General features: G+C 43.7%; 1 protein-coding gene across 6 annotated transcripts in view; it reads left to right on the top strand.

Annotated features, from left to right (window-relative positions):
* Positions 1 to 13,113, top strand: part of PDE8B (phosphodiesterase 8B) — a 222,423-nt gene that overhangs the window by 27,278 nt on the left and 182,032 nt on the right. The gene's annotated exons all lie outside the window — the stretch shown is intronic.

Here is a 13,113-nt window from a genome sequence, read left to right on the forward strand (position 1 = left end):
GGCACAGGCACAAGCTGGTGGGGGGCCGTCCGCCCCGTCTGTCCAGTTTGCACGGGTAGGGGGTTCCAGCGGAGTTGAGTGGTCGTGATGCGGTGGGGGTTGGGGCGGTTGTCTCTAAGGAGGAGTTTACTTTTCATTTGTGGGGGTGATGAGGGTGCAGGAAATCAGAGCAGAAAAGATGCCTGGAGGGATCCTGGGAGCTGGTTCTGGGGGTATGGGTGGAGAAGGAAGCGCGGTGGGAAGCCCGCGGGCTGGTCGGGTTTTCACTGAGGGGAGGAAGGCCGTGACTTGGTTAATGCGAGAGGAGGGGTGGCGAGTTTGATTGAATGAAATCTGAGCACTGGCTCAGATTTGCGTGTCTCGTAGGTGAATGGTGCAGACCCGGTGCAAGGTTACCCTAGTTACTCCCATTACAATTTTTACCTGGGGAAAGCAGCCCAGGTGCATGGAGCCTTTGAAGCAGACGGTGGGGCTTTGTGAATGGATGAGGGTGTGTTTGCTGGGAAACCTAGGAAGAAAACGGAGGAAGAGAACCAGAGTGGAACCTGTTGTTTATCCCTTGTTTGGGTTGGCTGCCCCCTGGACATAACTGAGGGAGCCTGCCCTGAGTTTGGAGGGTCGGTGGAGCTGAGAGAGGGAAGGAGTTTCCAGTGCAGTGTAGCTGTCTGACTGTGAAGATTCTGCACATGCATCTCATTTTTCAGGAGGGTGGAATTGTGAGGAAGTGGAGAAAGTTGTTTAAATGATTAAAGCAGTCGCTAGATATTTCTTAAATGCAGAAGAAAATAGTGCCCTTCTGTATGTTCCCAAAATACTATTAAATCCAAGAGGATTTTCATTGTGTAAATCTGGCCACTGGGCCCGTTATCTGTGTAGCAAACAGAATGACAATGGTACGACCCCTTGTGCAGAGGGGAAAAGGACACCTCCATGACTCTTAATGTTAGATAGAATCACAGCTTGTACATGGTCAGTGGAGTACCAGGAGCCAATCCACGACTGTATGTTTGATACTTGAAAAGTTGTTCAACAATTGGCCTTGTGTGAGGAGACTCCTAGTTCTCAGTGGAGGGGTGAAGACAAGGACTGCCCATGCTGGCGTCAGTCTGGAAAACCAAAAGCTTCTTTTAGTGAACTTATTTTAGCTGCATCTGGTTTTGTAACATGAAGAGTAACTGGGTGGCTAGTTATAGTTGTAGGATTTCTTTGGTAATAATTATATAATGCAATATAATATAATCATAATAAAAACCATCATTTATTGAGCACCTACTATATTGCCAAGTATAAGCTTTCTTTTCTAGCTTTTGAAAGTGGACCATGTTGCGATGGAATTTCCAAAGACCAGAGACCTGGATGCATGGCAGTGCGGCCTCCCCACTGAGCATTTGTTGTGGAAGCATGTGCTGAACACTGTTTTTCTTTGGTCAAGTTTTTGTTTTGTTTTGTTTTGTTTTGTTTGACACACCGGTTCACATAAAGTTAGCACTATTCAGGGGTATTTAGGGGAATACCATTGTATATTGGTGAAATAATTAAATTGGGATGTTATCAGTAAAGAGTATCCTTTCTGCCTTCTCGTTGAAAGGAAATTTGATGACATGAAGCAGTAGTTCCGAATGGTGGCAACTTAGGAATTTTGATGCTTTTCTTGGTGCCTTGGAGAAACTGTGTGTTTTGCCCTTCAGAGGAGCAGGATTTCCAGTTTAGTACCTGGCAACTCTGGGTACTCCATGTTTGTTCAATGAGAGAAAGAATAATGAATGAATTCATTCCCTATGTTTTAATACTTCCCTCAAGAGGCTCCTTAGAGACCAAATGGAGTAAAAACTGGATGGAAAGTGAGTCCAAATTATTAGCAGCTAGTATAAACTTCTATAAACATCATTGCTACTTGGCTGAAGTGTTGAAAGTCTTGACCTGGATTGGAATTTAACTCGCTTTGCTTTATCAACAAGATTTCCAAACAAGAGCTTAATTCGTTCCAAGCTATTACTAGGAATGAAACTTCTGGATTAGTGAGTCAGCATTCATTTGCATGTGTGAATCTCAAAAACTGTAGATTTGAAATTAAATACAAGACTAGAATTATTATTTATACAAAACCTACAGCATTATTATTACAGAATTACTTTAATATATTTAATAGTATACTGTCAGGACTTATGATGCAGTACTATGTTATTTTTTTCAGTCTTCAACGTGTTCTATACTTTCTTGTGGTTAAGGTAATTTTATAAAATCCTTACCTTTATTTCTTTTTAGACTGAGATTTCTTACACCTTAGGGATCTGAGATAGTTGCTAGTCACGGCCTCCTGCACGCCCCTTTCCTGAAACACTCAAGTGGGAAAATAAAGTCTTTGCTGTCTGTTCCTGTGTACGGTAGTGGGTTGTAATCGTTTTTCTAAATTTCCTCTTTGTACATGAATTATAAACCATATCCTCATTATTTACTCTGTCTCTGGTATTCCCCAGAGTGCAAAAATGTGTACTTGATCTCTCTCTCTCTCTCTTTTCTAGCAATAATTCATCTCATTAAGCTTTTAGAATGATGAAGCATTATGATGTCAAATATGATGTCAATGGGAACCTTCCTGAATACCTAATTTACAAAAAAAAGTCAACATTAATAATTCATATGCAGTACAATGATATCATATGGGTTTCCATTTCTGGTAAGAAGTTAGATTTGTCTCCCAGTTGCTGTAAAAACGCAACTTCCTGACAATTTGCCTCCCTCTCGTTTGCCTTTTCACAAAGAGTACTCTACAAGGAGAATCCTGCAGAACGCTCACTCCTGACACGGTGCCAGTTTTGTAATTCTTGTTCAGGGATCCTCAGAGGAGATGGTTGAACCTCTCTCTGGGAAGATGCGAGGATTCTTACAAATCTGTTCTCATACCAGCTGTTGCAGCTGGGAGGCATGTGAGACTAGGCGGCCAGTTGTAGAAAGTCTTTATGGACACACAGTCAGCTGTCAGCCATTCCTATGCAGGTTAACTGTTGTGTGGCTCAGGCACTGGGGGTTGTTCTTTTCAAATGATTTCATGCTGATAGACATCCCCACCAATTCCCCCTTTCTCCTCCACTCATCATAGTGACTTGTGCACCGGGCCAGTGTTTGTGCCAGACTCTGTTGTAGGCACAGGTGAGTGATTCAGGGAGTATCCATGCAGTCTGGTGAGCAAAGCCTGAAGAGGACAGTGAGCTTGTTGCAAAGGGTGTGTCTAAGCCAATGATTAATGATTTCTATGTTATCTGTCCCCTGGTGTTCCAGAGTTAACTACATAGAAAAGGAAAATCAATAGATATTTTTCTGACCTCATGGTAAATAATTGAGATTTTTATTTAGGGGAGGGGTAGAATTGTTTTGACAAATGTCAGTTTTGCTCTGAAAGTCCTTAAGTATATATGAGAATCACTTGGAAGTCTTGTTAAAATACAGATTCTGGCCCCAAACTCCAGTTTCTGATTTAGTAGATTTTGGGTGGGACCTGAGGAACTGGATTTCTGACAAGCTTCCAAAAGATGCTAGTGTTGTTGATCTGGGGACCACACTTTGAAAACCACTGCTTTTAAATGCATTGAACTGACAATATGCTAACAGATGAATTAGGTGGGACCACCTCTGGCAGAGTGTGTGGCACCACATTGCATGTCTTGGAAGTACTAGTCATAGCCCTGCCTTCACCTTGGTTTACTTGTATGGGGGCCAGCTGCCATCTCCACTCATGAAGTCAATCAAACCCTGAGCCTCCAAGGCTGGCTGGAAAGTCTGTAAGTGGGGAGAGCGCTGGACCATGTAGCCCACTCTGGGTTCTTGAGGTTCAACTTCCCCTCAGGGTCTTCAGGGGTGTGCAGGTGCTGATGTCTCGCTCGGCCATTGCAGACCCTCCTGTGCCTCTGCCTGCTGGAGCCGCATCCTGCAGGATGGGAAGTTATGGGAAGTTGCAAGGAGAGGGAAGAGCTTAAAATGGGGACTCACATGACACAGCCCAGACTCCTGCTCCATTCGCAACTCATGGAGTTCTTGATAGACTTTTCACCATTATTTTTCATTTTAAAATAATGGTGAAAAGTTACTAAACCTTATGCTCCATTCCTTCCTTTACCCAAGGAAGTCTTGTAAGTTGATTTAGTAAGATCCAAATTTACTTTCTGCCATAGCTCATTTTATCACAATTTAGTCCCTCCTCTGTTTCCCAACACAGTAATCATAACCAGTGAGCAAATTTTCTTAATTTTCACTGTTTTCTTTAGTAGTTACATTAATTTCTAAGGCCTATCAGATAATTCTGCCACTTAACTTTGTTAAATAAGTCCTCAAAACAGAAAGTAGCATAGTGCACACTGCTAACTTTTCAGAGATGATACTTCTCTGCTGAAATCCCACCCTGGTGCCCACCAGGCAGGACACGACAAGCTGGTGAGGGCAGGGCAGGTCTTGTAGCACCAGGCTGGTGAAGAGTCAAGGCCAGGACTCAGAATAGGAGGGAGGGAGGGAGCCCTACAGAACCAGGTGGGACGACAGAGTCCAGAGTCTGGGAAACCAGCAGAGTTGTGGGGAGCAGGTGGGTACTTTGGAGCCAGGTAGGCCAGTAAATCTGGAATTCAGGGACTCAGCAAAGGTGACAGTTTTCAAACTAGGTAGAGACTTCTAATTGGGGAACAGAAGCTATTTACTTTGTTCTGTTTGGGGTTCTCCCCGAGTGTGAAGAGCTTGGGGCCTGCCGGAGACACCAGTGACCTAGGTGAGGCAAGAGGAATCAATCAGGCCCTCTTGCGCCCGATCAGATAGAGTCTGGACAGGAACAGAGTGCGTATCCACAAGGGTTTAGTTGACAATGAATCTAGTGACTGTTTCAGAAGTGATAGCAGGATGAAAGAAAGTCATCGAATGCTGCTGAAGCACCCTAGGACTGAAAAGGAGAACCTAGAAAACAGGAGAAATGGCCATGGGGACCCGAGAAGCCAAGCTTGTGGGGTAGGGAAGATCCCACAAGCTGTGATCTGAAGGAACGCAGCAATTGGAGGCTGCGGCCTGGCCCGGGAGCCGGGAGCTGGGAGCTGAGCGAGGGAACACTTCCCATCCCACTGTCCTCCCTTTCATCCATCTCCAGCCAGGCTGGTGCCTCCCTTTGGCCAAACGCATCTGGAAGCCAGAGGGCCAGGGAACCCACTGGTGGAGGTTTTCAAGAGCAGGATGAGGAACATCCTGACCATACCCCGAAGCCTCTCTGTAACAAGTGTTTAAGATGTTCAGAATCATTAGAGACACCCTGGTAAGCTCAAATTGAGATGAACACTTTTGATGATTGTTTAAAATAATGGCATTTTTAATGGTCACTTAATTTATTGTTTATGTTTCTTATTTGTTTAATGACTCATGACATAAAAATATGTCCAGCTCTCTTGTTTGAAGTCCTCCAAATTATTCTTCAAAACAAATCCCTTCGGTTCACTTTCCATGCTGACTCTGCTCAGGCTTTTCTTAGTCAGCTCGGGCCGCTCTACTGAAACACCATAAACAGGGGGACTTACACAGTAGACCTCTATTCCTCAACTGTTTTGGAAGCCAAGAAGTCCAAGATCAAGGTGTTGGCAGATTCTGTGCCTCATGAGTACACACTTTCTGGCTTGCAGATGGTCCTCTTGTTGTGTCTTTACATGGCAGAGAGCAAGCAAGTTCTGGTCTCTCTTTCTCCTCCTATAAGGATGCCCCATCAAGGGCCCCCATCCTCGTGAACTCACCTAAACCTGCTTACCTCCCAAAGGTCTCACCTCCAGATGTGGTAGAGGTTAGGGCTGCAGCGTAGGAACCTGGGGGGACACAAACATTCAGTCTGTAACAGATGTGTTTCTATCATTTCCCTGTGCCCAGGACCTCAGATCTCAGAGGTAGGGGTGGGGAGAGAAAGCCTCTTCCTAAGTGGGAATTGCCCTAAGCAGGATATTAACTTATCCGGCTCATCACATTTTTGCTTGATTCGTACTTTCCTGCTCTCTCTGCCTTTACTCTACATTCCCCATAAGTTTACAAGCTGATATTTTCTATAAAGAATATATTTTAAACACTTAAAAATATGCAAGTGTGTTCAGGAGTTCATTTTTTAAAATAGGGCTTGCCTTTATCTTACAGTAGAAGTCTTACTAGTGTTCATGTTTTAATACAAACATTGCTTTTTAACAAGTTGTAATATAGGTTAATTTAGATTTTGTTGTTGCTAGTTCTTCCTCATTTTCTCTCTTCTTTCATTGACCAATAAAAGCCAGCTTTTATTCAGAATTTTGATGCTTTATTCTTTATCATCAGCTTCTTTCAACTCTTCCTTTCTGCCTCCTTAGGGACAGTGCACAGAAAAATAATTTAGAAGCATGTGATTGCTATAAAAATCAGGCAACAATTTTACTTTTGGATAATCCATCAATGAGAAAAAGAAGACTTTGTGGTTATCTCTTGCTTCCAAGATGATTCGTGTATAGTTTGTACATTTTGCAACAAGATATGTAGAGTAGGTATAATAATATTACTATTTGCAGAGCACTTTATATGCATTCTTTCACCTAATGTACATAAAACACTATGAACTACAAATTCTTATTCCCATTTTACAAATGAGAAAATGAGGCTGCAAGAAGTAGAATAAATTGCTGGAGGTGAGGGCTGAAATTTGCATACAAGTTTTTGTGAATTGAACTTCAAGGGCCTTATCCATTGAGCTCCATGGCTACTCACACAGGCCTGCAGGCCCAAGGCTGGCACTGGAGCTGCAGAGTTACGTAGAGCAGGAGGAGGCAAAAGGTGTCGTTGGGGGCGGGAGAGGGGGGGGGGACAGTTAGGAGGCCTGTGGGTGAGGTTTTCCGTCTTCCATATCCACTGTCACCCTTCTATTAGCTTCAACTGGAGTGTTGCTTTGAGATGAGTGGAGAATGTAAAATACATATAAAATTAAGGCTTTGCCAAAACATATTATTTTCACTGAACACAGAACTTGGTACATTGTAAATATTATACAAATATTACCTGCTAATAACCCTGTGGTTGCCATCATTTTCTGTTTGGGTAATTAAAATGAGATGTTGGTTATTTAGATGTAGATATTTTTGAAACATGTAATTATTTTTTATTGGCAATGTGTCCAACTTGCAAGTGGATAGATTTGGCCAATGTAGGTGACTAAGTAGGTTTGTGGAGACATGTGTATTATCCCGACGCTTTGAAAACTGCTGTTGCAGACAAAGTGTTGGTCTGCATCAGCTGTGTTTCCAAAGGCGATGACATAGTCAGATGTCACCAGTTGAAGGCCCAGGATGGGGTTTCAGTGACTGCTGGGCCTGCACAGAGCTTTGGAGGTTAGGGCCTTGGTGGTAACTGGCGGTGGCTCCATGTGGAATAATTCTTTGGTGTAAATCTCTGACCCGAAGCCTTGGTCTACCATTGGGCTTAAAGCCATTTTGCATAAATTCGGTTGTTTCTATGTTGCTGCATTTCAGGTGCTGTCAGATGAAGTCTGTGGTTAGGAGAATGATACACTGTGAGTATACAAGCCTTTTTCTCTCTCAGAGAGGAAGGTGTAATGATTAGCTACAGGGATTCAGTCACAAAACTGAGAGAAGACCCTGAGTTTTGAGAATTTCTACAGGAAGACGCATGAGAGAGTTTTTAGCAAGTAGTCACACAGGGTAACACATATAAAAGAAAATGTGTGCTGTTTTCTGACATCAGAAGCACAAATAACATCAAAGCTTTGGACCTGGAAGGTAATGACGAATTCAGGGCAGGGTAGGCGGGGCTTTTGTCCACTCCAGGCTTTTGCAGAGAGAGTTTCAAGCAAGAGCAATGGCCACACTGAGAGGACAGCACCAGGTCAAGAGGGCAAGAAACTTATGGCCCCAGCCTCACCCTCGAGTGACCTTTGAGCCACATGAGACTCATCTTCACTTTGAGCTTAAGAAACCCATGGACAGTCTTGGCTCAGAAACTGGGTGACTATGAGTAAAGCAAAGGCCATTTCACCAATTCAGAAAATTCATGTTTCAGAAAATTCAATAGGGTTTTGAGCTGAACCTTGGCTGGAAGTGAAAGTTTCTTCTTTTCCTCATAGTCTAATAGAAACTGGCTACGCTATCTCCCCTCCCCCACCAGAGTTCCCCCGAGAGAGCGATACCCAGCACAGTGATGGCCAAAGATGAGAGCAAAACCCGGCTTTGTCAAGGGCAGGCCGGCACTGGTTACCATGACTCTCCCAGAGTGCATCACGTCCATACGGAGCCGTTGTGGGAAGTAGTGCCGGGACAGACTCCGGCAGACAAGTTTGCATGAGGCCTTCTGTCTTCTTCCTCCCAAATCTGTGAGGCTGTGTCTGCAAAGCCAGTTCTGGGACCCCAATCGCATGGGACACCCCTCTCCCCACACAGGCTTTCCTGTCCCTGTGGTCAGCCTCTCTGTTCATCTGCTCAGTCACACGTGGAAACTTCTGTGAGCTGTCCAAACCTCAGCACCTTTCTCTGCAGCAATCTGGCCCGTTGGGATGCTGATCACGGAATCTTTATCCTTTTGGAGGGGCTGGTGAGGCCAGGGCAGTGTGGCCCCCTGTTCTTGCTTCTAATAGATGTGACAGGGACATGCGTTGCAGACACCTTCTCCCCTCCCCTTCGCTGAGGTTTTCTAGAAGGGAGAAGGAGGTAGGGTTAAAGCCTACAGCCTCTTCTGTGTGTCAAAGATGTTGATTTTGAATTAAAAAACAATCAGAAACTGCTTTGAATTAATGTAAAAGGCAACCATCACTTTCCTATTCAGGTGATGTGACAAAAATATGCTTTGTAAGGCCCCTAGTTGGTGTCAGGAGAGGATTTTCACAAGAAACCATGTTCTACATGACATTTGGGTTTTCAGGTTAGCCCAAAAAAGTGTGTAGCCAACTATATAGCTAGAATATATTTACAATGTTGAAACAGTATTGCTTTGAGAGAAACATAAAGTTAAATTAGAACTAGTATTTCTTTTGTTCATGCGTCCTTTGGGAGAAGCGAGCTAATTGGAGGGTGATGAAGCAGAGGAGGGAGAACCCATGAAGCTCCCTCAAGGGGTAATGGTCCTAAGTGATCGTTGGTGCTCTGAGGGGGCGCGGGCTCCAGGGCCCCATGAGAGAGCTGGGGTGCAGGGAGCTCAAGTGGCCTGATGGATATTTCAGTGTGCATCTTTCAACTTTTAATAGTTCTCTGTTTTTACATTGTAAAACCACTATACATCAAAAAATTTAATAACTACCATCTTAGTCAGTTTGGGCTGCTGTAACAAAGATACCATAGACTGGGTGGCCTAGTCTATGCTTCTCACAGTTCCGGAGGCTGGGAAGTCCGAGGTCAAGGAGCCAGCAGGTCTGGTGTCTGGTTAGGACCTGATTTCTCGTTCACAGTCTTCTCACTATGTCCTCACTTGTCCATTTCCTAAGGGCTCTGCTCTTGTGACCTACTCACCTCCCAAAGGCCTTCCCTCCTAGCACCATCACACTGGGGGTGAGGAGTCAACATATAAATTGGGGGGAAGGGACGGTGACAAACATTCAGTGCGTAGCTGCAACTGTACTTGATATCAATCACACTTTTCTAATTGTCTTACTAGTTTTTAGCTTGTTGGTATCCAAATAAGGTTCACTCCTTGTGATTGGTTAACGTGTCTTTTAAGTCTCTCTGTATCTCTGTGTGCCTCTCCTTTCACTTACAGTCAGTTTGTTGAGGACCCCGGGCCGTTTGCTCTGCAGCTATTACCCTCATCTGCGTTTTATTCTTTGCATTCCTGGAGTGTGCCTAACATGTTTCCCAGCCTTATATGTTTGCTAAAAAACTGGGGTTAGATTTAGGGCTTTGCTCAGATTTTGCTAGGTTTTAGGGGGTGGGAGTGGGACAAAAATATATTTTAGATGATACTGTGTTCTCATATTAGGAAACACAAAGTCTGTAGTTTTCTTTTTGCTTGATGCGCTCGCCAGTATTGACAGTCGATCATGCTCATATCCGTCGTTAGGGGTGTAAAATGGTACTACTCTTGTTCCATCATTTCTTCTTGACGCATTAGCTGGAATGTCACTGAAAAGAAAAACGTCCTCTCATCAACTAGTTGGTTTCCCTGGGACACAGTTGATATAAGAAAGGCAGACTGAATGCCTGAATCTTTCCTCTAATTTCCAGTGCTCAAAATGCGGTGATTCCCTGGCATTCTCCTGAGGTGACAATGACTCTTATTTACTTGTTTCTCTGCTTGCTTGCTTAGAATCATTATGGGTTGCATGTATTCTTAAGACACATCAACTCATTGCGGTTGTTATTTTTCAGGTGCTCCATTTGCCAGTTTGGGGCTGGAGGGAGCTCATTTAAGTTGAGGTATGTTTCTTGAAGAGATAGTTCCTGCTAAGTTGATGAAATCATGTCCTTATTCTAAAACAATTTTTTTTTGTAGATGAGGACTTGCTGACCACCTGGAGGTGGGGCACATCTTGACATCTGCCACGTCATTTCTGGTTGTGGTTATGGGCAGTTGGGTCGGCTCTGACTGCTGGAGACTCTGCGAATGAATGGCATCCACAATGTTCTGTCCCCATCACTAGTCCTTCCAAACCTCACAGTAGTTCTTTTGTGGCAACAAAAAGGCAACCTGCTATGATGGAAAGATGCTCGTTGGCTAGGGCTAGAGTCAGTGCTGCCTTACATAAGCTTTGTGACCTTGGAGAAGCTGCGAGATCCCTCTCCATAAGGTGGAGGTAATGCACCATCAAAAGGGTTGGTGCAAGTGTAACAAATGTACAGTCCCTCTAAACCTTCCAGGCCTTCATGAGTGTGTGTGTGTGTGTGTGTGTGTGTGAGTGAAACTAAGACTTTGGAGTCTGGCTTGTATTTTACACTTACTGGGCACTGCAATGTGGACCAGCACATTTCAGTGCTGAATGGTCACATAGCAGCTATTCTAATGGGAGAAGGGAGGAAGAAAGTGAAACTTCCCAGAAGATTCATAGGTTAAGCAATTATAATCTGACACTGTAACTTGACAAGAAGAACAGCAAAGTAGTTGTGCTGGTGCTTTGTCTCTTGGTTCTCAGCTCCATCCCTGCTTTTCCGTATTCTCCTTTGTATTATGAGAGGCTAGAAGTCTACAAACGGCATCTTTTAGATTTCCTTGGCCTGCTGGCCTCCTCTTAGCTTCTGCAAGTATGAGACCCTGGTAGGAAACTGGGATGTGGGAGAAAGGATGAGACAAGAGCAGTGGCTTCTGCTCAGTGGCAGTGCTACAAGTTTAATTGTGATGGTGCAGCCCCTCCGCTGATGAGTGTGGGCTTGTGGGCTCAGAGTTTCTGATCTCTGGATGTTACCCTTCCATCTGCTTAGTTTCTCCAGCTCACCCCCATCATCTTTTTGCCCTTTCATACCTTTCAATGCCTTGTAAACAGTTCTCTACATTGATCTATGTATGTAGAGCAGTTTCTCCTTCTCTCACTGAGTACTCTGGGTCTGAGGTTAGAGAAAACTAGGTTATAATCTCTTAGCTTTGTGACTTAGCATCTTTAATAGTCAACCCCTTCTTCTGTCTAAGAGGGTTAGTAAAAGTACTTGTGTCAGAGCTGTTGTGACGATGTTATAATTAATACATGTGACAATGTTAGCTTTGAACGTAACTCTCAAAAAGTGTTGTCTACTATTGATAATATACAAGCCAAATTTTGAAGGCTCATCCTTTAACATTTTTTATTATGGAAAAGTTCAGATGCAAAGACAATAGTGTAATAAACATCCTGTACATACCACCCAGCCTCACAGTTATAAAATTAAGGCTCTTCTTTTCTCCGTGACACCCACTGTCCTCCCTGTTGTGGGATTGTTTTAGAGCAAATCTAAAACATATTATTTCAGCATGTAACTATAAGAGGTAAGGACTGTTTTTTAAAAACACAAGACTATCAGTGTTCCTAAGTATTAAAATAATTTCTTAATACTGTATCATCAAATACCAAGACAATGTTCAAATTTCCCTAAATATCTCATAAATGTCTTTGTTTAGAAATATTTGGTATATGAAGTATCTTTGGATAATGTCCACCCGTTGTAACTGGTTGGTATGTTTCTTAAGTATCTTTTAATCTATTAGTTCCCCTTTCTCTCTTTTTCTTTCACAGTGTGTTTGTGAAGAAACTGGGTTAGCCCTAGCCAGTATGGCTCAATTGGTTGGAGCATCATCTCATAACCAAAAGGTCATGGGTTCGATTCCCAGTCAGGGCACATACCTAGGTTGCAGGCAACCAATCGATGTTTCCTTCCCTTCTCTCTTCTCTTGCCTCCCCTCCCCTCCTCTCCCCTCCTCTCCTCTTTTCTTCTCTCTTTTCCTGCTCACTCCTCCCCCCCATCCTCCACCTCCTCTTCTTCTTCTCCTTCTCCTCCTCTTCCTCCTCCTCCTCTTTCTACTCCCCCCACCCCTCATTAAAGCGATGAAGAAATGTCCTTGGGTAAGGATTAAAAAAGAAAAAGAAACTGGGTTACTTGTCCAGCAGAGTTTCCCACAGTCTGGATCTTGCTGATTACATTCCTGTGGTATCATTTACCGAGTTTTTCTGGCGCTGTATTTCCTGTGTAGTGGTAGTTAGATCTAGAAGGCTGTTGGTTGGATTCAGGCCTATTTACTTTGGCAAGACTACCTTATAGGTAGTGTTGTGTACCTCCACCAGGAGCACATAATGTCTGGTTCTTTCTTGTTTTATGAGGCAATAGGGAGGAGGGAATAAATCTTTATTTTTTAAATAGGGAGGTTATTTGATGTTTGGATGAGGCAGATGTGGGAATTGGAACAGTCTGGAGTGACGCCCTGGTTTTGGGTGAGTTTTAACAGCACATCCTTGTTGGGGACCTGGGAAAGAGGAAGAGGGACAGGAAGCGGAAGGAAGAGGTCTGCATACACGTGTGCAGGTGTGTAACTTTAGTGCCTGCTGCAGGAGAGCTTAACACAGAGGTTCTTTACAATGTTTATGTTTCCAATTCAATCAATGTAACTGTGTCAATTTACTTTTTGGTCAAACCACATGTCTCAGTGATAGGAGATAGAATCACATACAGAATTCATTTTCCT

The sequence above is a fragment of the Phyllostomus discolor genome, chromosome 3 (assembly GCF_004126475.2).
Source record: "Phyllostomus discolor isolate MPI-MPIP mPhyDis1 chromosome 3, mPhyDis1.pri.v3, whole genome shotgun sequence".
Classification (NCBI taxonomy): Eukaryota; Metazoa; Chordata; class Mammalia; order Chiroptera; family Phyllostomidae; genus Phyllostomus; species Phyllostomus discolor.